The sequence below is a fragment of the Mustela erminea genome, chromosome 3 (assembly GCF_009829155.1).
Source record: "Mustela erminea isolate mMusErm1 chromosome 3, mMusErm1.Pri, whole genome shotgun sequence".
In the NCBI taxonomy this organism is placed as follows: Eukaryota; Metazoa; Chordata; class Mammalia; order Carnivora; family Mustelidae; genus Mustela; species Mustela erminea.
This window is the reverse complement of record NC_045616.1, coordinates 15,282,831-15,308,035: the sequence shown is the minus strand read 5'-3', so window position 1 is coordinate 15,308,035 and position 25,205 is coordinate 15,282,831.

The window sequence follows — 25,205 nt, the reverse complement described above, 5'->3', positions numbered from 1 at the left end:
ACTTTTTTTTTTTTTTTTTTTTGAAGATTTTATCTATTTATTTGACAAACAGAGGGATATAACAAGTAGGCAGAGAGGGAGGCAGAGAGAGAGGCAGGCAGAGAGAGAGGAGGAAGCAGGCTCCCTGCTGAGCAGAGAGCCCGATGTGGGACTCATCCCAGGACCCTGAGATCATGACCTGAGTGGAAAGCAGTGGCTTAACCCACTGAGCCACCCAGGCACCCCGGGGACTTGTTTTTAAGTAAGTTCCCCTGGGGGGTGGGGCAGAGTCGATTTAAGTTTTACAACAAAATGGCAGTTCAACCGGGATGGGGCCGTTCTGGCTGAATACGCCCTTACACCCCAAAGACCTGTTGCCAGCATGTGTTTTTCTTAAGGCTGTATCTAAATGTGCTTGGTAACTAGTAGTAAAATCCTCCAGGGGTTATAGTTTAAGTAATACATAGTTCTCATCTACAACACCAGTATTGAATGCAACTGCCCCTCGGAACCATCTGGAGAAGGCTTCCCAATGCAGAAGAGGGACCATTTTTCAGTGAGTCTGATGTGGTCTAGGCAGGGCCCAAATAGCAGCAGTTCTGAAGGTCCTTGGTGGTTCTAATGTGTGTTCTGGGTGGAGAGGCTATTATGCATTTGGAGAGATGGAGTCTCTCCATCTGGATGGAGATGGGGATGGATGGCGTGGGAAAAATGATATTTTAAGACTCTAATGGGAAAATAAATTGAAGCAGAGAGAAATGGAGGGATGTACTGGTCGTGTAAACTCAAGTGTCTAAGAGGCTGCCGGTAGGTGAGGTGGGGCTGTGGTCGGGGAGCTCAGACACAAGGACCACCTGTGTGCTCAGGCACCACCCCCACCCACCCCCTTAATTGGACCATGCCTTCCCCACTATAGACTCTTCAGCCATTTGGTGTCTGTGCTGCCCCCTGCTGGCAGCTGTCTCCTCCTGCAGGTCTCAGAGGGAAGCATGGGGACGAGGGGACTCTGAGTGGTCATCTTGGTCCTACCTTGGTCAGGCCAGCATTATGTTCACTCCTGACTCCTTCACGCTTCATGATTTCTGATGGCATCAAGTTATCTCTTGGAGGCCTGGAGGTGGGTGGGGAATCCACCTAACAGGCTGCATATAGACACCCCTGGTACCAAGAAAAGGGCCCCCTGGCTCTGGTGCACCTGCAGTGTCTGTCTCCTGTGACCTGAAGGGGAGTCTTTGAAAGGCTTCCTAGATGAGCACTTAGTCCTGGTTTAAGGAGGCTTATTGAGCCCCAGTATCTTCCTCCAGAGATGCCCCAGGGGGAGGGGCTCCCAGATGGGGTGACAGTACTTAAACCCAGCAGATGTGTCTGCAGCTGTCACCTTCGCGAGGTGACGGGATCCTGGTGATCGGAGCTGAAATGATGTGGGGACTACCAACTGAGGATCAGTAGAGGTCTTTATTTCTTACGATCACTTCTTTTTTACCTTCCACAAGATCTGATTACAAACAGGATATAGATTTATGTGCAGGGCGTGGGCTATGTGTGAGCTGTGATTTACATACAGGCGATCAAGGGAGACAAGTGAACAACAAAGATCATCTCTTATCTTTGAATGACAATGTCTCTTAGCTTTAAATGACAAGAGCAAGTTAAGGATTCTCCACACTTAACAGATCCATCTAAAGGAGGACATGAAAACCCTCCATGGGATCCTCCCATGTTTATTGCGGGCATCAGCCCTCCATCTCCTGGAGTTTTCTCACAGGATTCCGCCTGACCCCAGTCATACTGGCGAGGATCTGGGTTGTGTCCAAGAGGAGTGGAAGGAGATTATAGATAAGCAAGATATGCCTGATCAAGGCAGTACAGGGTTTGTGGTTGAGTAAACACTGTAAGAGTGGGTTAGCATAAGTACAGCCATCTTAGCTTGGGCAGCCATCTCAGGCCCAAAGGCTGAACTTTCCCCTACTTTACTTTAGTTCAGGGACCGCCACCCTGCTTTAGTTCTAAAAGTACCCCACCTGCAACACCCTGGCAGCAGCTAATCAGCTTAAACCACTAGGGTGGCTAGGTAGTTGCACCACCAGGATCAGATGTTAAAGAGAGCTTATCTTATTAAACCGCCAGGGTGGCGCAAGCCAAAAGTATGTATGGTCTCTGAAACAATGGAAAATTACTGTGAGTTGGATGTTTTGAAAATACTATATAAACTCTTGGCTTTGAGTGCTCGGGGTCCTTGTTGAAACCCGCTGTGCTGGGCGTATACTTGGACCCCAGCTAGCTGGAAATAAACCTCGATGTGTGACTTGCATTATTGTGAGTGTCCTCTGTCCATTTGAGGGATGGTTGACTCTGGACATAACAACACATTTAAAGGAATCATCTAATTAACTGCAGTGATCTCTGGGGAAGGGGAGAGAACAGAAAAAAGAAGCAGGCGGTGCTCCACCCTGAGTGGGCTGGGCGTTCCCAGCTGCTTGGCTTCAAGGCCGTCCATCATGCTCTCCCCCAGAGGCCTGTTGCTGGTACATGTTCAATCATGTTTGGTTCAGTCCATTATTCTGAGGGACCATGACAGTCTTTCTACTGCTGCAGTGTTTTCATCATCACGCTTCAAAAAATTAAGAGCAAATAAAAATTGTGCTAATATTTCTTGAGGAGGACCTTGTATTCTCCCCTTTTGTTTGTTAAACTGTGATTGTAATATTTGATTAGCCCACTCTACAGTTCCTTGTCCTTGAGGATTATATGGGATGTCAGTGGAATGTTTAATATTCCATGACTTAAGGAAGGATTGTAGCTTATTGGAAACATAAGCGGGTGCCTTCTTGGTTTTTATAGCTTTGGGCATTCCCATGACCGCAAAGGCAGAGTGGAGATGTCTGATAACATGTGCAGCAGTTTCTCCTGTTGGGATTGTGGCCCATATGAAGCAAGAATGCATATCTATAGTAACATGAACAAAAGACTGTTTCCCAGATGAAGGGATAGAGCGACATCCACTTGGCATATTTCATTGGCTCTTTTGCTCTGTGGGTTGACGCTCACTCTCTGTGTAGGCAGACTGATGGCAGCACAAGGGCAGGAGTGAAGGATAGAATTTGCTAGTTCTTTAGTGATAGGGAATTTGTGTCTAAGTCCTTTTTGGTTTGTGTGTGAGTATAAAGAGTGAAAATTGGATGCTTCCTGAAAACCTGAGAAAATGAGAGAGTTGGCTATTTCATTTCTTCAGTTAATTGGCCAGGAAGGCCACTATGACTGGATGTGTGTGGCATAAAAAGGGGCAGAACATTGATGAATAAGGGATTGTAAATTGTGAAATAGTGAGTGAAGGGAGACATCAGATGTAGAAATAGTAGCAGTTTCAATGTGCTGTAAAACACACACTGTATATAAAGAATCAGATAACTAATTAAATGCAGAAGGAACATCTTGAAACAATGTAATAACTGCCATTAATTCTGATTTTTGTGCTGAGCGGCCTTCTGTAGATATAATATTTGAAGTCAGACCATAATAACAAGCTTTTTCTTTGATGGAGCCATCAGAAAAGGAAATAGGAACCTCCATTAGTGGATTTTTAGAGGTAATTTTAGGTAGCACAAAAGCAGTGTGCTTTGGTATACCCTGTCTGTCCAAATTAAAGCACTGGCCTTTAAATTTGCCTGTAGTTAAAGCAACCATTACTTGGACTAACTTAAGCTTTGTAAGTCCCTGTTCCCACTCCTTAACATAACTTAATAGAATCTGTTAACGTTCCTTTGTGCTTAAAGGTGCTATCAGTTTTTTTTTTTTTTTTGCAATCAGAATTGGCATTTTCATATGCCAAGAGCTGAAGAATGGTGTTGTTGTACTCGAGTTTTTGCATCTGAGAGACCACCAAGGAGCCAACACCGATGCAATCACACGAGGATTTATTTAACAAGCTTAAGCTTGGGCCCAACTATACCTGACACAGCAGAGTAGGGACTTGGACCCTGAGCTTAGTTAAGGCAGGGGTATTTATGGGTTCCTGTTATTAAAGCAGGGTGGGGATTCCTGTTACTAAAGCAGGGTGGGGGTCTCTGGAACCAAAGCAGGGTGGAGGTTCTTGTTACTAAAGCAGGGTGGGGGTCCTTAGAACTAAAGTAAAGTAGGGGAAAGTTCAGCCCTTGGGCACAGGGGTCTGAGATGGCTGCCAGAGCTAAGATGGCTGTACCTATGCTGAGGCTAAACCTGAGGTAGGATGGCCTTAATTTTTCTTGGCCTCCGTATTTCCCCCTCTCAGAGGAACCTAAGGAAGGACCCTATCATGGGTCCAGGCTGGTCTCAGCAACAAGGTCCGGTGATTGGTATTGCTGTCTGAGTACCATGAGCTGAACTATACTGACTCTGTCTTTGACAAAAGTAAGCAAAATTAGTGGGGTAAGTGAGAACAGCGCAGTCTTAGCTTTAGGGGATTGTCCTTGTCTGGCTGACTTTTCCATTCTGGGACGAAGTCTTTGAGAATGGCGTGTGGGTCAGCTGGCCGAATATGGGTGTAGTGGACCCAGGGAGTAATCCCGTCGACCTTGAGAGCGGTGGGAGTGGTCAGGATCACGGTGTAGGGTCCCTTCCAGCGTGGTTGAAGTGTCTGGTGTTGGTATCTCCGGATGTACACCCAGTCACCTGGCTGATATTGATGGGGGTCTGGGGGTGGCCCAGTTTTGTAAAGGGCCCTCAGCTTAGGCCACACCTGTGCATGGGTTCATTGTAACATTTGGAGGGAGAAAAGGGGTTCGTGATCATCAAACTCAGCAAGCACCTCAGGTTTTAAATTGGGAATAATAGGTGGAGGAATACCGAACATGATCTCGTAAGGAGTAAGTCCCATCTTATATGGGGAGTTTCACACCCTATATAGAGCGAAGGGGAGGAGAGTCACCCAATCCCCGCCAGTCTCCAAGGCTAATTTAGTCAAGGTCTCTTTTAATGTTCTGTTCATCCTCTCTACCTGTCCTGACCTTTGGGGCCTATATGCGGAATGTAATTTCCAATCTGCCCCAAGTACTAGTGCCACTCCCTGTGTTACCTTAGAGACGAATCCCGGTCCGTCGTCTGATCCAATCTTAACAGGAAGACCGTACCTCGGTAAGATGTCTTCCAGCAGTTTCTTGGTCATGGTCTGTGCAGTTTCATGTTTGGTGGGAAATACCTCTGTCCATCCTGAAAAAGTATCTACAAATACCAGTAAGTACCTGTATCAGTATTTTCCAGGTTTTATCTCGGTGAAGTCCACTTCCCTGTAGGCTCCTGGATGGTCCCCCTGGAGCCGGGTGCCCGGGTTAGATCCATGGGCGGTGGCATTAGTTAATTGGCATGCATGGTAGCTTGCCACAGTCTGTTCAATCTCTGATCGGGAGTCTTTGATAGTGATCTTTGCATGTTGCACCAAGTCTTCCTTTTTTTTTTTTTTTTTGTTCCCATGTGTGTACTCCTGTGCATTTTGGATAGGAGTCGCCGTCCCAGTTCCTCTGGTAGGATTATGCTGCTCTCTGCAGCTCTCCACCAGCCATGTAGGCATTGTGTCCCAGGCAGACGCCTAATCCATTGTAAGTCTGCGTCAGTGTAGTTGGGGTTGTCTGGCAAGCTTGGTGCTCCTGGATCAGGCAGTGTGGTCACTAAGACATGATCCACTGAAAAAGCTGCCTCTTTTGCCTTTAAGTCGGCCAGCCTATTTCCCCTGGACACTGGTGTGTCTGCTTTTGGATGTCCTAGGCAATGGGTAATGGCCAGTGTCTTAGGCAGCCAGAGGGCCCTTAGGACCTCAAGGATTTCTGCCTTGTTTTTTTTTTTTTTAATTCTTAAATTTTTAAATAAACATATAATGTATTTTTATCCCCAGGGGTACAGGTCTGTGGATCGCCAGGTTTACACATTTCAGAGCACTCATCATAGCACACACCCTCTCCAATGTCCATATCCCTACCAACCTCTCCCGTCCCCCCTCCCCCCCAGCAACCCTCAGTCTGTTTTTTGAGATTGAGTCTTTAATGGTTTGTCTCCCTCCCGATCCCACCTTCTTTCATTTTTTTCTTTTCCTACCCCCCAAACCCCCCACATTGAATCTCCACTTCCTCATATCAGGGAGATCATTTTATAATTGTCTTTCTCTGATTGACTTATTTCGCTAAGCATTATACCCTCTAGTTCCATCCATGTCGTTGCAAATGGGAAGATTTCGTTTCTTTTGATGGCTGCATAGTATTCCATTGTGTATATATACCACCTCTTCTTCATCCATTCATCTGTTGATGGACATCTAGGTTCTTTCCATAGTTTGGCTATTGTGGACATTGCTGCTATAAATTCAGGTGCCCATGCCCCTTCAGAGCACCACGTTTGTATATTTAGGATATATACCCAGTAGTGCAATTGCTGGGTCATAGGGTAGCTCTATTTTCAGTTTTTTGAGGAATCTCCACACTGTTTTCCAGAGTGGTTGCACCAGCTTGCATTCCCACCAACAGTGTAGGAGGGTTTCCCTTTCTCTGCATCCTCGCCAGCATCTGTCATTTCCTGACTTGTTAATTTTAGCCATTCTGACTGGTGTGAGGTGGTATCTCATTGTGGTTTTGATTTGTATTTTCCTGATGCCAAGTGATGTGGAGCACTTTTTCATGTGTCTGTTGGCCATCTGGATGTCGTCTTTGCAGAAATGTCTGTTCATGTCCTCTGCCCATTTCTTGATTGGATTATTTGTTCTTTGGGTGTTGAGTTTGCTAAATTCTTTATAGATTTTGGATACTAGCCCTTTATCTGATACGTTGTTTGCAAATATCTTCTCCCATTCTGTCAGTTGTTTTTTGGTTTTGTTAACTATTTCCTTTGCTGTGCAAAAGCTTTTGATCTTGATAAAATCCCAATAGTTCATTTTCGCCCTTGCTTCCCTTGCCTTTGGTGATGTTCTTAAGAAGAAGTTGCTGCACTTGAGGTCAAAGAGGTTGCTGCCTGTGTTCTCCTCAAGGATTTTGATGGATTCCTTTCTCACACTGAGGTCCTTCATCCATTTTGAGTCTGTTTTCGTGTGTGGAGTAAGGAAATGGTCCAATTTCATTTTTCTGCATGTGGCTGTCCAATTTTCCCAGCACCATTTGTTGAAGAGGCTGTCTTTGTTCCATTGGACATTCCTTCCTGCTTTGTCGAAGATTAGTTGACCATAGAGTTGAGGGTCTATTTCTGGGCTCTCTATTCTGTTCCATTGATCTATATGTCTGTTTTTGTGTCAGTACCATGCTGTCTTGATGATGACAGCTTTGTAATAGAGCTTGAAGTCCAGAATTGTGATGCCACCAACTTTGGCTTTCTTTTTCAATATTCCTTTGGCTATTCGAGGTCTTTCCTGGTTCCATATAAATTTTAGGATTATTTGTTCTATTTCTTTAAAAAAGTGGATGGGATTTTGATAGGGATTGCATTAAATGTGTAGATTGCTTTAGGTAGAATAGACATTTTCACAATATTTATTCTTCTAATCCAGGAGCATGGAACATTTTTCCATTTCTTTGTGTCCTCCTCAATTTCTTTCATGAGTACTTTATAGTTTTCTGAGTATAGATTCTTTGCCTCTTTGGTTTGGCTTATTCCTAGGTATCTTATGGTTTTGGGTGCAATTGTAAAAGGGATTGACTCCTTAGTTTCTCTTTCTTCTGTCTTGTTGTTAGTGTAAAGAAATGCAATTGATTTCTGTGCATTGACTTTATATTCTGACACTTTACTGAATTCCTGTACAAGTTCTAACAGTTTTGGAATGGAGCCTTTTGGGTTTTCCACATATAGTATCATATCATCTGCAAAGAGTGATAGTTTGACTTTGCCGATTTGGATGCCTTTAATTTCTTTTTGTTTGATTGCTGAGGCTAAGACTTCTAGTACTATGTTGAATAGCAGTGATAATGCTAGTGATAATGGACATCCCTGCCATGTTCCTGACCTTAGAGGAAAAGCGTTCAGTTTTTCTCCATTGAGAATGAAATTTGCAGTGGGTTTTTCATAGATGGCTTTGGTAATATTGAGGTATGTGCCCTCTATCCCTACACTTTGAAGAGTTTTAATCAGGAAGGGATGGGGCACTTTGTCAAATGCTTTTTCAGCATCTATTGAGAGGATCATATGGTTCTTGTTCTTTCTTTTATTAGTGTATTGTATCACATTGATTTGTGGATGCTGAACCAGCCTTGCAACCCTGGAATAAATTCCAGTTGGTTGTGGTGAATAATCCTTTTAATGTACTGTTGAATCCTATTGGCCAGTATTTTGGTGAGAATTTTCGCATCTGTGTTCATCGAGGATATTGGTCTGTAATTCTCTCTTTTTATGGGATCCTTGTCTGGTTTTGGGATCAAGGTGGTGCTGGCCTCATAAAATGAGTTTGGAAGTTTTCCCTTCCATTTCTATTTTTTGGAACAGTGTCAGGAGAATAGGAATTAATTCTTTAAATGTTTGGTAGAATTCCCCTGGGAAGTCGTCTGCCCCTGCACTTTTGTTTGTTTGGAGATTTTTGATGACTGTTTCAATCTCCTTACTGGTTATGGGTCTTTTCAGGTTTTCTATTTCTTCCTGGTTCAGTTGTGGTTGTTTATATGTCTCTAGAAATGTATACATTTCTTCCAGATTGTTGAATTTGTTGGTGTAGAGTTGCTCATAGTATGTTCTTATAATTGTTTGTATTTTTTTGGTGTTGGTTGTGATCTCTCCTCTTTCATTCATGATTTTATTTATTTGGGTCCTTTCTCTTTTCTTTTTGATATGTCTGGCCAGGGGTTTATCAATCTTATTAATTCTTTCAAAGAACCAGCTCCTAGTTTTGTTGACTTGTTCTATTGGTTTTTTTGGTTTTTATTTCATTGGTTTCTGCTCTGATCTTTATGATTTCTCCTCTCCTGCTGGGTTTAGGCTTTCTTCGTTGTTCTTTCTCCAGCTCCTTTATGTGTAGGGTTTGGTTGTGTATTTGAGACCCTTCTTGTTTCTTGAGAAAAGCTTTTACCACTATATATTTTCCTCTCAGGACTGCCTCTGTTGTGTCCCACAGATTTTGAACAGTTGTGTTTTCATTATCATTTGTTTCCTTGAATTTTTTCAATTCTTCTTTAATTTCCTGGTTGACCCATTCATTTTTTAGAAGGATGCTGTTTAGGCTCCATGTATTTGGGCTCGTTCCAAATTTCCTCTTGTGATCAAGTTCTAGCTTCAGAGCATTGTGGTCTGAAAATATGCAGGAAATGATCCCAATCTTTCAATACCGGTTGAGACCTGATTTATGACCCAGGATGTGGTCTCTTTTGGAGAATGTTCCATGTGCACTAGAGAAGAATGTGTATTCTGTTATTTTGGGATGAAATGTTCTGAATATATCTGTGATGTCCATCTGGTCCAGTGTGTCATTTAAGGCCTTTATTTCCTTGTTGACCTTTTGCTTAGATGATCTGTCCATTTTAGTGAGGGGAGTGTTAAAGTCCCCTACTATTATTGTATTATTGTCGATGTGTTTCTTTGATTTTGCTATTAATTGGTTTATATAGTTGGCTGCTCCCATGTTAGGGGCATAGATATTTAAAATTGTTAGATCTAGTTGGACAGACCCTTTGAGTATGATATAGTGTCCTTCCTCATTTCTTATTATAGTCTTTGACTTAAAATCTAATTGATCTAAGGATTGCCACCCCAGCTTTCTTCTGATGTCCATTAGCATGGTACATTGGTTTCCACCCTCTCACTTTAAATCTGGAGGTGTCTTCGGGTCTAAAATGAGTTTCTTGTAGGCAACATATTGATGGGTTTTGGTTTTTTTTTTTTTAATCCATTCTGATACCCTGTGTCTTTTAACTGGGGCATTTAGCCCATTTACATTCAGGGTAACTATTGAGAGATATGAATTTAGTGCCATCGTACTGCCTGTAAGGTGACTGTTACTGTATATTGTCTCTGTTCCTTTCTGATCTACTACTTTAAGGGTTTATCTTCACTTAGAGGACCCCTTTCAATATTTCCTGTAGAGCTGGTTTGGTGTTTGCAAATGCTTTCAGTTTTTGTTTGTCCTGGAAGCTTTTTATCTCTCCTTCTATTTTCAATGATAGCCTAGCTTCAATGATAGTATTCTTGGCTGCATGTTTTTGTCATTTAGTTCTCTGAATATATCATGCCAGTTCTTTCTGGCCTGCCAGGTCACTGTGGGTAATTCCACTGACAATCTAATGTTTTTACCCTTGCATGTTACAGACTTCTTTTCCCAGGCTGCTTTCAGGATTTCCTCTTTGTTGCTAAGACTTGTAAATTTTACTATCAGGTGACGAGGTGTGGACCTATTTTTATTGATTTTGAGGGGCGTTCTTTACATCTCCTGGATTTTGATGTTTGTTCCCTTTGCCATATTAGGGAGATTCTCTACAATAATTATCTCCAATATACCTTCTGCTCCCCTCTCACTTTCTTCTTCTGGAATCCCAATTATTCTAATGTTGTGTCATCTTACAGTGTCACTTATCTCTCGAATTCTCTCCTCATGGTCCAGTATTTGTTTTTCTCTCTTTTGCTCAGCTTCTTTATTCTCTGTCATTTGGTCTTCTATGTCACTAATTCTTTCTTCTGCCTCATTTATCCTAATAGTAAGAGCCTCTGTTTTTTGTTTCTCTAATATCTTCTATGCCTTTTTTGAGCCTGGCTAGAACCTTGAGAATCGTCATTCTGAACTCTAGATCTGTCATATTACCAATGTCCATATTGATTAGGTCCCTAGCCTTCAGTACTGCCTCTTGTTCTTTTTTTTGTGGTGAGTTTTTCCACCTTGTCATTTTGTCCAGATAAGATTTGCTTTCTCCTCCTCTGGAATTCCGCTGTTCTCCTTGGTGAGTAAAGTTGGTCTTGGCTGGGTTTCTTGTTGATCTTCTGGGGGAGGGGCCTGTTGTAGTGATTCTCAAGTGTCTTTGCCCGAGGCAGAATTGCACCGCCCTTACCAGGGGATAGGCTGAGTAATCCGCTCGGGTTTGCTTTCGGTAGCTTTTGTTCCCTGAGCGCTTTTGTAGGGTTCCAGAGGATGGGAATGAAAATGGCAGCCTTCCAATCTCTGGCCTGGAGGAGCTGAGAGCTCCAGGTCCTGCCCCTCAGTGCTCCTTCAGAGAAAAGTGCCCAACCGCCCCATCTCCCTAGCCTCTGGTCGCGCTTGGAGAAAAGTGCTCGGTGGCTTCTGTCTCCTTGGCCTCCAGCCGTGTGCTTGGAGAAAAGTGCTCAGTCATTCCATCTCCCTGGCTTCTGGCTGCGCTCTGAGCTCACCCAGCCTGTGCCTGGTTCAAGGTAACCCGACCTGAGAGCTCATTCCTCGGCTTTGTCACTGTAGCTGGCTTCCCCACTCTAATACCTGCGAGCTCTGTGACACTCAGACAGCCCTGGTCCTTCTGTGACTTTGTGGGACCTGGGGCCCCACTGACCCCGCATGGGCTTCACCCCGGTTTAGCCTCTGGAGTGATGTCCCTCAGTGGAACAGACTTTTAAAAGTCCTGATTTTGTGCTCTGTTGCTCCACTGCTTGCTGGGTGCTGGCCCCTCCCCCCGCGGTCTATCTTCCCGTCACTTTGGATTCACTTCTCCGCAGGTCCTACCTTTCAGAAAGTGATCAATTTTCTGTTTCTAGAATTGTTGCTCTTCTCTTCAACTTCCTGTTGGATTTGTAGGTGTTCGCAATGGTTAGATAAGCTATCTAGCTGATCTCCTACTACCTGATGTCGTCTCAGCCTGCTACTTCTCCGCCATCTTGACTCCTCCCCCTGCCTTGTTTTTAATAGTCTTTCCTTCAGCTGTTAAGAGTCCTCTTTCTCTATAAATGGCTCTGTGGATGTGGGCTGTGGCAAAGGGCATACCTGCTATCAGTATAGATGTTTATCTGCTTGCCTGCTCCCATTGTTAGCGTCTTGGTTAGCACAATCAGTTCTGCATATTGGGCAGAGGTCCCAGCCACCAATGGTTCCGCCCAGACAGTTTCTGTCTCTGCGGCCACAGCTGCCCCTGCATACCTGATTCCTTCCTGGACAAACCTACTGCCATCTGTATACCAGGTGTCATCTGCATTCGGCAGCAGTTGGTCCTGGAGATCAGCTCTGACTCCATGCACCTGAGCCAGGATTTCTTGGCAGTCATGGGGGGGGGTTTCCCCATCATGGTTAGGGAGCAGTGTCGCTGGGTTTAGGGCTGTTGGCGCCTGGAACAAAATTCTAGTAGGGTTCACAAGCAAGCTCTGGTAATGGGTCATTGCTGATCCATCAGTCCAGGGGTTGTTTGAGTACCCCATCAATGGCATGTGGGGTAGTGATGTATAGTTCCTGCCCCATAGTCAGCTTATCTGCATCTTTAACCATGGTGGCCACTGCAGCAATAATTTTTAAACATGGAGGCCATCCAGCGGCCACGGCATCTAATTTCCTTGAGAGACATGTCACTGGTCTCTTCCAGGGGCCCATGTATTGAATTAGGACTCCCTTTGCCACCCCTTCCTTTTCATTCATGTAAAGATGGAAGGGCTTAGTTAGATCAGGCAGCTATTGCTTGAAGAAAGTCCTTGGTGCCTTGTAGGCATGTTTTCTGGTCCTCTGCTGCCAACAGGATATCATCTACGTATTGTAATAGAGTCAGATTAGGGTGTTTGGCACAGAACTCACCTAAGTCTTCGTGCAGTGCCTCGTCGATGATGATGGGCAAATTCTTGAATCCTTGCGGTAGTCGAGTCCAGGTGAGTTGGCCATTGATGTCCTTCTCCAGGTCTGCCCATTCAAAAGCGAAGAGGTCTTGGCTCTTTGGGGCCAAGGGCAAGCTGAAAAAGGCATCCTTTAGGTCTAGCACTGTATACCAAGTCTTGTGTGGGGGCAAGGTGGAGAGGAGGGTGTAGGGGTTTGGGACTATAGGGTGCATGTCCATCACCCATCAGTTAACTTCCCTCAAGTCCTAGACCAGTCTATAATCATTAGTGTGGCTTTCGTACTGGCAGCAGGGGAGTGTTCCATGCTGACTGACAAGGCCACAGTATGCCTGAGTCTAGCAGTCGCCGGCTGTGTGGGGAAATCCCCGTCCATGCTGTGAGGGGCATGGGGTATTGGCGGACTCTGACTGGTTCTGCTCCTGGCTTTAGTTCAATGTATATTGCTGGCCAATGTTGGGCCAATCCCATTCCCCCGGTTTCTGCCTCTGCTTGGGGAAACTTCTTCTCCTGAAGCCAGCTTCTTGAGACGTCTTTGTTTTTCATGTGAGTTATCCGTGGTCATGGCCAGTAGGATCTTAGCCAGGTTCCAAGTCCGATGGTCACTTATCCTAGCCTGTTGCTCCTCCAGGGTCTCTCTGTTATTGTAGACTGTTTCTGCCACCACTATCAGATCCTATAGGCTCTTCTCTCCTAGTCTTTCTACCCTCTGTAATTTCCTTTTAATGTCCAGAGCGGCTTGGTTAACAAAAGCCATAATTATGGCAGCTTTGGTCTCTGGGGCCTCTGGATTCATAGGGGTGTGCTGTCTGAATGCCTCTATTATACTTTCTAGGAATGCTTCCAGACTCTCATCTTTACCCTGTTTTACATCATATACCTTGGCCAGATTGGTAGGCTTGCATGCTGCAGCCTTGAGACCTGCCATTAGAGTCTCGCGGTAGACCCGGAGCCTCTCCTTACCTTCTGCCAAGTTGTAGTCCCAAGTGGGGCAAGACAAGGGGAAAGCTGCATTTATAAGATCAGAGTTCTGAGTTGGCTGTCTGTTGTCATCCAGGATGGACTTCCGGGCATCCATCTGTATTTGCTCTTTTTTCTCAGTGGTAGAGAGAACCTACAAGAGCTGCTGACAGTCATCCCAGGTGGGCTGTTGGGTGAAAAGAACAGTATCCAAAAGACCAATCAGATCTTTTGGTTTATTGGAGAACTTTGCATGTTGGGTTCTCCAGTTGTATAAATCACTAGTAGAGAATGGCCAATATAACATGGGCTGTCCCCCTGTTTTATCGGGGGGTCCCATGGTGCGGAGGGGAAGGACAACGGAATCGGCTGGTCCCAGGTTTGAGGCTGGGGCCGCTGCATGGGTCCGTCCACATGTCCCTGCTGCCGGCCCATGCATGGGGGCCCCCTCCATCTGGGAGGGAGAGCAGCACTCCCTTGACAGCCCCTGATGCCTCTACTGGAGGAGATGGGGGTGGGGAGACCTGGTAGGGCGGCAGAAAAATCAGGTCCTCCGTGGGAGTGTCCTGGAAGACCAGGTAAAGTGGAGTCTTTGGTTCGGACTCTGCTTTCTTGTTAAACTTAGGAGTTGGTTTCTGCAAGGCCAGGATCTTGGGTGTAGGTCCTGCTTCGGGAGGGAGAAAAGGTTTAGACAGGAGGGAGGATTCTCTATCATGTCTTGCCAGACCAGTATATAAGGTATTTGGTCAGGGTGGCTGTGTGGTTTTTCTCTGAAGATGACGGCCTTAACCTGTAGGATAATAGGCAGTTGAAAGGTTCCCTCCCGGGGCCATTTTACATTAAAAGCTGGCCACTCAGACATGCATAAAGTCCAAAACTTTCCCTTTTGTATGTCTGTGCTCAGATTATGAGCTCTCTCCCTGACGTCTGAGAAGTGGTTAATCATCAGGGACAGAGACATATGTCTGTGTCTGTCCCATCACGCCTTCGGTCCACAACAAGGCACATACACTTACAACAATTAACAAGAACACACTCACACAGACAAACGATCCGGCGTGGCTGCGAAGACAAAACTGTAAGGACGTTAAGGTAGAATCTGACTGCAACAGCAGCCAGCTCTCCTCACAGATGAGGATCTTGTCCTCCAGGCGGGGATAAGGGATGCCTCTTCCAAAAATTCCCATAAACTTAACAACCAGCACAACAGACAAAATTCCCATACATTTAACAAACAGTATAACTGACAACAAGAACAAGACACCTGATCACCTAGGGGGACTTGAACCCCCTGGCTGCCTTGGGGGACCACAAACCCACTGGTGACTGCTTAAGGGGACTCTAACCCACTGAAATGGTGGGGGACTCGAACTCCCTGGTGACCGCCTAGGGGGACTCTAACCTTCTGAAGTGGCAGGGTACTCGACCCCCCTGTGGGGGCAAGGGACATCTCCCAAGACCCCCTGTTGATGGCCCAACATGCGTCCGCTTGAGCCTGTGTCGACCCAGATACAAGTTGGAAATCCTACAGGTAAAAATGCAGATTGGAGCTTTCAAAGTATGCGCGCAAATAGATTAAAACGAGTGCACTCACCAGCCAGCTCAAGACACTCCGGATTGGGGTCCTGGAAGTCTCCCAGATCTCGGTGGGACCGCAAATGTTGTACCCGAGTTTTCACGTCTGAGAGACCACCAAAGAGGCAACACCGATGCAATCACATGAGGATTTATTTAACAAGCTTAAGCTTGGGCCCAAGTATACCCAACACAGTGGAGTAGGAACTTGGACCCCGAGCTTAGTTAAGGCAGGGTTATTTATGGGTTCCTGTTACAAAAGCAGGGTGGGGATTCCTGTTTCTAAAGCAGGGTGGGGGTCTCTGAAACCAAAGCAGGGTGGGGGTTCTTGTTACTAAACAGGGTGGGGGTCTCTGGAACCAAAGCAGGGTGGGATTCTTAGAACTAAAGTAAAGTAGGGGAAAGTTCAGCTGTTGGGCACAGGGGTCTGAGATGGCTGCCAGAGCTAAGATGGCTATACTTATGCTAAGGCTAAACCTGAGGGGGGATGGCCTTAATTTTTCTCAGCCTCCACACAGCCTGTTTTGACTTTTACAGTAATTTAAAGGGAAATGGTCATGTATGGCTTCATAAACACCATTGGGATTGTTTGGATCACATCCTGGAGCTATATATTCCCTAATAGTAACTGGGAAATTAAAATGTAAAGTATCTAGAGCTCCTGCTCATTTTGCCCTAATGAGGCCTTTTTGAATGGCATTTCTCCCTCTTTTCATTACATGGCACCCTCTCCCAAGATGGTGGAGTGGATGGCTGTGGCACAGTAACAATTGCTCCCTCCTTTTGTTCTATTATTGGAGGAGGTAGAGGAGGGAATTCCTCTTCTATAACTTCCTTTACAATAACCTTAGTAATCTCTCTTCCCTCTGGAATGGAATACTCAGTTTCTTCCTTCTTAGTTCCTCCTGAACATTCATTATCACTCTCTGAATCAAGGGTTGGGAAGGGCTCCAGAATAGAGTGAATAAGGGTCCAAGTAGACCATATAGTAATTGGAATTGGTTTTCCTTTAACATGTAAAAGTTTCAACTCATGATCTGCTTTTTCCCATGTTTGTAAGTCCAAAGTCCCTAACCTAATGTAGGGAACCAGGAGCAGTGTTCTTTGATTACCTTTAAAAGCTCCAAAAGTTGGCCCTCGTTGAATTTTGCTCCTCCTGCCTTTAGGATCTGTCTCAATAAACATATGTAAGGGCAATGTTGGTCTGTGCTCTCTGTATTTCCCATACCCTGAGAAAAGTACCCACAACTCAACAGCAGGAGTTAGACACAGCTGTGCAAAAACTCACGTTGGGGTTTCTTCTCCAGTTTTGATTCAGGTCCCTGTTAAGGCACCACTTGCCGCTTCCTGACGGCGCATGGGAGAAGAATGAGGCACAAACAAGTCAGCAGCAAGAGAAAGGAAGCAGGGGTCGAGCGTTGAGAAGACTGTCTCCAGGAACAATTCTTCACTTTCCTATTTATTGGAAAGTAGATAACAATTAACAAAGAAGCCTAAGTAGGTTGTACACTAACCATAAGTCTTGTAGAAGAAAGGGGGAATATACATTAACCATAAGTCTTATACATAGGTAAAAAGAAAGGCAGAATATGCCTTGTCACATAGTGCATAACTTATAGTTGAGGAAGTACATTCAAAGGGATTATCTGATTAACTGCAGGTGATCTCTGGGGAAGGGCAGATAACAGAAAAATGAAGCAGGCAGCGTTCTGCCCTGAGCTGGCCGGGCATTCCCGGCTGCTGGGCTTCCATGATGTCTATCATCCTCTCCCACAGAGGCCTGTTGCTAGTATGTTTTTCTTAAGGCTGTATTTAAGCATGCTTGCCTGACTAGTACAATTTCTCGTGGATTATATTTTAAGAAGTACATTGTTCTGAGGGACCCTCTTCTTAACTTCTCAAACCCTTTCCCAGCCTGTGGACCCAAGGAACTCCCTATTGGATGAAGAAACTCTTTATCCCCTCTATGGACTCCTTGTCTACTTGTGCTTCTGAAAGGAGCTGCACACCAGTGTCTTACTTCTTGGTCCAGCACTAAATCCAGGTCTAGCTTCCTTTCCTGACATGTTATGTTCCTTGTCCCGTGGTATACTAGTTGTGGATGGCACACCATCTTTAATGACTTCTAGAACAATCTGCTTCTGGAGGTTTCTTTGCCAGATCCTTGTTATCCTCCATGTTGACTTTCATGGAGCTAGGATCCTGCCTCAATGAAAGAAGGAATGTGGGTGAGCTGGCTGATGATGGTGTCACCTGTGTTCAGTGTGGACTAGGCCTCTGCCTTGGGGCAATTAGCCTTGCTGTAGGTAGGGGCACTGGGGATGGCTGAGGAAGCACTCTATTCCTCCTGGTCCAGAAGGACCATATGGCCCAGAAGGACCAGGTCATTCCTGTCCCCAGTGTGGCTCCTGGAGAGTAAACTCTGGGGTCTAGAAATGTTTTAAATTCCACCTTCTGTTCAGGATCCATATCTTACTGCATTTGCTCCTGTGGATTTTCCATCAAGTTCTTCCCACCACCACTGCCCCTCATTCAGTTTCCTGGAAATCCTAGTTTAGACCATTGGAAGCAAAGCAAAATAGAATATTTTGGGTTAATTGCAAAATGGGTCTCAATCACAGTCCTTAACTTCACCACAGAAGAAAGCCAGTGTTAATTAATGAAACTACAGTGTCCAAGTCCCAACAAGCAAAAGGATGGATGGTGATTGTATCTAAATCAGCAGGCACACAACCCACTACAAGCAGACAATGGGAAATGACAGAGGAGGAAATCTGAGAAGAACTTGAAAGCATCTGATAAACAGACTTTAAACAGACTGCTGTGGTGAAGCATTTAGGGAGAGTCTGAGCACAGAACATATGATAAGAACCATGATCAGGACCTAAATTCAATATTGGAGATGCACAATAGAATGAGGGAGCTCACAGATCAGAGCAGACACAAAGGCCCCTTAACATCAGGAATGTTGCCAGAAAAGCCCAGGAAGGCTTTCAGGAGCATCATGTAGCAGCCCCCTGCACTGGAGCCTGAGTGCTGAGTCTATTCCCAGCTCAGAAGAGCAGCTGGATCAAGGAGGCCACCGCCCTGCTCTGCGAATACTATCTAGAAGGCCTGTCTCAAGGATCCAATACTTCCCTATCTGTAAAATAGAAAAGTGTATACCATGTATTTCTCAGCTGGGAAAATGCTCGTGTAATGAAATGAAAGACCCTCTACTTTTCATTGACACTCAAGAAGCTGCCTCCTGGACTGGCCTCCTTTTTCATTCTTGAGTCTGCCTTTTAATCCATTTCTTGGCAGCAGCTAGGCTGCATCCAGGACTCAGAGGTGGCAGTTCTCTGTTTTGCTGGAAGTTTGGGAGTCAGAAGGTCCCAAGTGTAGAAATGAGTTTATGGTCTTCTGTGTCTGGCTGTTTCTGGTGCGAATGGACATCTTGCCACTACTGAAGGGCTTGGGTATGATTTAGACTTGTCCCACATAGAGTGGCCAATCAGCTCACAGGAGGACGATTCTCTCCAGAACCAGTGTCTTGTCCTGGGCATCAAGAACTCCATTCCAGTGAGAGGGTCTGTGATGAATCTCAGCACTCCCACTTGCCCTGATCTGGGCCCTCCTTTACATTCTCCTGAGTCCTGGCATCTTGCACTGCAAAAGAAGAACACTTCTGTCTCACTCCCTTGATAGGGCAATCCAGGAATCATGTGGTTAATTTAAGAACTGGGGACTTGAGTTCCATCTGGGGAAGAGATAGGAAATGGGTGTGGAAGTACCATGGAGGGCTGGGGGTGCAAGGGTCCTATTGGAGACCACAGGATGTTCCATGTGGATCACATTTCTGGGGCCCACAGCATCTCCTCCTAGAGAACAATTCCTGAATTCCCTTTATCCTTCACACACAGTTTCAGCTTAAGCAGAAATCTTAATCCTGGATTATAAATACACGGAATGAGTGGGATGTTTTTTTCACACTAGAACAAAAAGTCTGAGCATGAAAGGTCACTCCCATGGAAAACCACTGTAGCATTCTTATGGGGAATCTATTTACCTTGTCCTTGATGTGCAGACCAAAACTATTTGGTCAGAACAGAGGTTTCTTCCATGTCTATTTAGTAGATCAGATCAGGTTGATGCTCTCCCCACCCCGCCCAATTCATGCTCCAGCCACATTTCTCTTCATCATCCTGAGTAATGGAACATGATTTTCTTAGGAGGCTGATCTGTGATTGTTGCACATTTCCCTTCAGTGCTACTCATCCAGCTGGCTCCTACCCCTGACTAAGGTGTTACTCACTTTGTACGTGAAGCCCTTCCAGACCGTGCCCCGTATAGATGCTGTCCCCTTGGTCTGTCTTTGCCCTCAGCCAACACATGGTAAAGTCCAGTGTAAGTCCTTGGTCAAGACCCCTCTCAAAGCTCCAGTGAACTCAGCCAGCTCATGGATCATGTGTGCAAGTGAATTCAGTTGGCAGAACAGTTTCCTAGCTCTGATGCTATACTACGCTTCTCTCAAAGGTCAGTCCCAGTGTTTGAGCTCTCAAAACATTTGGACAGAGGTCCAGGGTTTTATTTATTTTTAAAAAAGATTTATTTATTTGACAGAGAGAGAGAGAGAGAGAGGGAGAGGGAGAGGGAACACAAGCAGGGGCAGAGGGAGAGGGAGAAGCAGACTCCCCACTGAGCAGGGAGCTCAATGCAGGGCTCGATCCCAGGACCCTGGGACCATGACCTGAGCCGAAGGCAGAGGCTTAACAACTGAGCCCCCCAGGTGCCCCGGGGTTTTATATTTTTGATGTCTCTGGGTTATTTCAATATTCAGCCTGGGAGAGATCTACTTCCATAGAGTAATAGCATGCTCTGTCATAAGCTGCACCTGAGAATGGGGGCCTCTTGTCCTGAGCTGCTTTCTGGATTTTCTCTTTGTCTCTGAGACTTCTAAGTTTTACCATTAGATGGTGGGGAGTTGACCTATTTTTATTGATTTTTGAGGGGGGTTATCTGTGCCTCCTGGAATATGAAGCCTGTTTTCTTCTCCAAATTAAGGAAATTCTCCTCCATAATTTGCTGCACTGTACCTTCTGCCCCTCTCTCTTTCTTCTTCTGGGATCCCAATTATTCTAATATTTCATCTTATCGTATCATTTATCTCTCCTTCTCCCCTCATGACCCAGTAGTTGTTTCTTTTTCTCAGCCTCTTTATTCTCCATCACTTGGTCTTCTATATCACTAATTCTGTCTTCTGCCTCATTGATCCTAGCAGTAAGAGCCTCCGTATTTGATTTCACCTTACTAATAGCCTTTTTTATTTAGACTTGGTTAGATTTTAGTTCTTTTATTTCTCCAGAAAGGGATTCTCTAGTATCTTATATGCTTTTTTCAAGCCCAGCTAGTATTTTTTTTCTAAGATTTTATTTATTTGACAGAGACACAGTGAGAGAGGGAGCACAAGCAGGGAGAGCGGGAGAGGGAGAAGCAGGCTTCCTGTTGAGCGAGCCTGATGCAGGGCCTGAACCCAGGACCCTGGGATTGTGACCTGAGCCAAAGGCAGACACTTAATGACTGAGCTACTTAGGCATCCCCCAGTTAGTATCTTGATAATTGTCATTCTGAACTCTAGTTCCAACCTCTTACTAATGTCCATGTTGATTGGGTCCCTGGCAGTCTGTACTGCCTCTTGTTCTTTTTTTTTTTTTTTTTTTTTTTTGGACACAAGTTTCCATTTTGTCATTCTGTCCAGAGAAGAACAGATGGATGAGAGAACATAATGCTAAAAGCGTAACAATGAGACCAGAAACATATACAGTAAGCAAACCAGAAGAGATCTGAAACCATGGGGAAAAGAAAGAAAAAGAATATGATCAGGCTGGTGAGCTGAACAAAGTCACACACTAGATTTTGGGTGTATTTTGTTAGAAGTACACCTAAATAACAATAGGTTATCCTGTTAGAAAAAACTGCCTCCCAAAATTTTAAAGAAAGGAAGAAAAAATATATATATACATACACATACACAAAAATAAGGGTAAATATGATGAAGGGATGGAATATGACTGTAAAGATGAAAATTAAAAGATTTTTAAAAAGTAATTGATAAGATGTTGGTTGAAAAAGGAAAGAGGAAAAATGAGAAAAAATAAAATAAGAAAATAAAATTTAAATTTAACTTTGAAAGACTAAAGAATCATGGGGAAAAAAGCCATGAATTCTATATGCTACATTCCCCTGTCTCTGGAGTTCTGCAGTACTTTGATCAGTCAACTTGGTCTTGGCTGGATGTTTTTGCTGATCTTCTGGGTGAGGGGCCTGATGCCGTGTTTCTCAAATGTGTTTACCCGGGTCGGAATTGCACCATCTTTGCCAGGGGCTGGGCCAAGTAATCCGCTTAGGTTCGCTCTTGGAGCTTTTGTTCCCTGAATGCTTTCCGTAGAGCTCCGGAGGGTGGGAATGAAGATGGTGGCTTCCCAATCTCTGGCCCAAAGGAGCCAAGAGCTCAGGGCCCCTGCTCCTCAGTGCACCCTCAGAGAAAAGTGCTCAATCCCTCCCGTCTCTCTGGTCTCCGGCTGTGCTCTGAGCTCACCCAGCCTGTGACCAAGTGTTTCTGTCTCTGGCACATGGCCCCGCCTGGAGTCTCCAAACCCAGCAGATTCCTGCCACGCGCTCCTGCCACTCCTCCTAGGAGGAAGGTGAGTCTCCCAGATCTGCCACTTGCAGGGTCCCTGCTCAAAGAGCAGTGGTCTGACTATGCCTCGGATCATGGTTTAAGGTTACCCCGAGCTGAGACCAGCCCCCCAGCTCCGCCTCTGTAGCCAGCTTCCCTGCTCTGATACCGGGGGCTCTGCTGCACTCAGGCACCTCCTGTCTTTCTGTGACCCCGTGGGTCCTGAGACCACACTGTCCCTGCGAAGGTTCCACCCCCCACTTAGCCTCTGGAGCGACGTCCCTTGGTGGAGCAGACTTTTAAAAGTTCTGATTTTGTGCTCTGCTGCTCCACTGCTTGCAGGGAGCTGGCCCCTCCTGCCGTGGTCTATCTTCCCATGGCCTTGGATTCACTTCTCTGCATGTCCTACCTTCCAGAAAGTGGTCACTTTTCTGTTCCAAGAATTGCTGCTCCTGTCTTCCACCTCTTGTTCAGTTTGTAGGTGTTCAGAATGGTTTTATAACTATCTAGCTGAACTCCTGTGACCCAATATTTAGGTCCCTTCTCCTCTGCCATATTTCCCCTCCCCCTGCCATAGCATTCTGATGGGGACCCTGCTTATGTGGTTGCTGGTATGTGGACCACACCTTCTTGTTTAACTCTTCAGAACAGTGGTTTCTCCCACATCCACTTGACCGATCATGCTGGTCTTTGTGCATTACTTTAGGCATTACATGCCAGCCTTACTGATATCCTACACTGTAGTGAGTAGGCCAAGCACCTTCCTGCTCTCCTCCTTATGTTAGTTGCATGTCATCCTCCAGTTCTGTTAATCCAGCTGGCTCCCTCCCCTGACAGAGGTGCCAGTCATCTTGCGCAGGAAGGCCTTCCCGGTGGTGCCACTTGTAAATCCCAGTGTAAGTCCTTGATCAAGCCCCTGTCCCACTTCTGTCTAAGCTCCACGAGCTAATGGATCATGTACACAAGTGAATTCACTTGGCAGAATAACTTTTTAGCCCTGATGCTACAGTAGACTCCTCTTTTCCAAAGTCTGTCCCAGTGCTTCAAACATAAGAATATTGGACGGAGGTCCAGGGATTTGTATTATTTAAAAGTCTCTGGGTGATTTCTACATGTAGGCTGGGTAGAGATTTGCTCCCTAGAAACACTGTGATCCTGTCATGAGGTGCACCTGAGAGCAGGGGCCTTGTTGGTCCTTCCCCACCTCCCGTTGCTCCAGGGGGCTGGGATTTTCACACTGGTGTTGTAGATTAGAACTAGTTGGAGAGGGACCTTCCTGTGCATTGGGAAATCCTTCTTCAGTGAGTCCAATGACCTGGTCCAGGTGAGGCCTAAATAGCAGCAGGACCTGAAGGTCCTGGGTGGTTGTCATGTGCACTCTGGGTGGAGAAGAGGGTACAAAGAGTCAGATTTTTCTATTTTCCCCCTTGAGAGACTGAAGAGCTCTTTATAAAATACCAGAGCAGCTCAGGGAAAAGGACAAGGGTTTGTTCTAGAATCTTCCTGAGTTGGACTCTGGAGGTATGTTGCATTTGATGAAGTGACTTTTCAGATGTCTCTAAGGCTGTCTGTCTGCTTGAAGACATGTGAGGAAATCCTTGTTTTCACCTTTTAAAGCTTATGGCACTTCCTTACTGTAAGGGAAACTGTGTGTCTGCAATGTAAAACATTTTCAGTAGAAATAAAATACTTCTGTGTAAATACATCTAAGCTCTTTCCTGAATGCTTGAATACAGGGAGTGCTGGTGATATCTTATAGGCAAAGTACTTGCAGTGAATGAACATACTAGGTTTTCCTGAAAGAGGGTCTTCATGGGTGAGAATTCTAGGAGCCTGGGTGAGCCCAGGACGGTTTCTGAAGTCCCTGGAAGTAACTGGAAGTGTTTGGAGAGGTCGTCACCTCAGATTCCTGGGTGCCATAAGGAAAATTGTATTTCAACAGAGGCCACAGTTTAGGAGAAATGTGATGAAAGCCGAGAGAATGAAACTGGCCTCAAACAGTGTCTCAGAGTGTGATGAGAGCCTGAATGTAGGTGAGATGGGTTTGGGGACGGGGGGTGGGGGGGTCAGCCACAGTGACCACACTGAGCTCAGGGGGAGTCCCATCGTGATCTTCCACTAGAGACAGCTCTGCCTCCTCCAGTATTGGTCCTCCAGCCGGACAATGTCTCTACTGCCCCCTGGTGGTGGCTGGTGCTTCTCACAGGTCTCTGGGAGAAGGGTGAGGAAGAACAGTCTGACATCTGGGTCATCCAGATGTGATGTGAACTTGGGTCAGAACTGCAGCATGTTCAGTCTTGACTCCTCGGATGCTTCCCGAAATCTAAGGACAGCTAGTTGTCCCTGGAAGCTTCTGGGTGGGTGGTGGGTTGGGGAAGGGTATCTGCCTAGAGCCACTGTATCAGCTAGACCCACCTATCAGCTAAGATAGAGGAATCTCTGTTCTAGTGTACCTGGGGATGATGGTTCTTTTCTGTGCCACGAGGAAAGTCTTTTAACAGCTTGGCAGGGCAAAAACTTGGCACTCAGGGCTAGTCGGGTTAAGCCACCAATGCCTCCCCCTGTGTAGAGATGGTTCCATGTAACTGAGCCTGTGCTGATTGCTAACTGATCTGTGGGTGGGCTGCCCACTCTGGGTCCTAGCAGAGCCCCTCTCTGGCTTTGACACACAAGACCCAGGGGCCAAGTCCATGATGATGTTCATTTTTGGATCCTGGCCATTCAGAGGTGCCCTGTAGCAACCACAGAGCCAGTTCGGTTCTCATGAAGCTTCTATTGTTGGCAGGAAGGCAATGCTTGTCAAAAGGCTGAATCCTGATAACTTTGACAAAGCTCCTTAATAACAAGGGCAGCTTTTCAAGAGAAAGATTGGGGCAAGTCAGGATCTAAAATGGGAAGAAAACTCATTCACTTCTTGCCAGAAATTGGAGAAACTGATGCAAGATGCAGCATGACCCTGACCTATCCAAATTACAGGTATACATACATGACACAGAAATGTTCTAGTAAGAGATTACTTATGAAACTTCAGCTCAATGTTAATGAGCCAGGAAAGTGTAATACTAGTAAATGAATTTATGATGCTGGCCGGCTGGGAAATGCCAAAGGCAGGATGTAAGAGCTGTCCCCTCTGATGTGCAAGTTGTTCCTTGAAGGTCAGTGAGCCTCTGAGTGCTAAGAATGAAAGAGAAAGCAGGGGAGAAGGGGGATAATCTCAAGGCCCCAGGAAGTTGAGGCCCCTCCCAGGTCCTTGGTTTCCCTGTTCCTCTCCTCCAATCATGGCCACCAAGGTGGAAATGTAAGGGCCGACTTAGCCGGAGCAGCCCCACCTTGG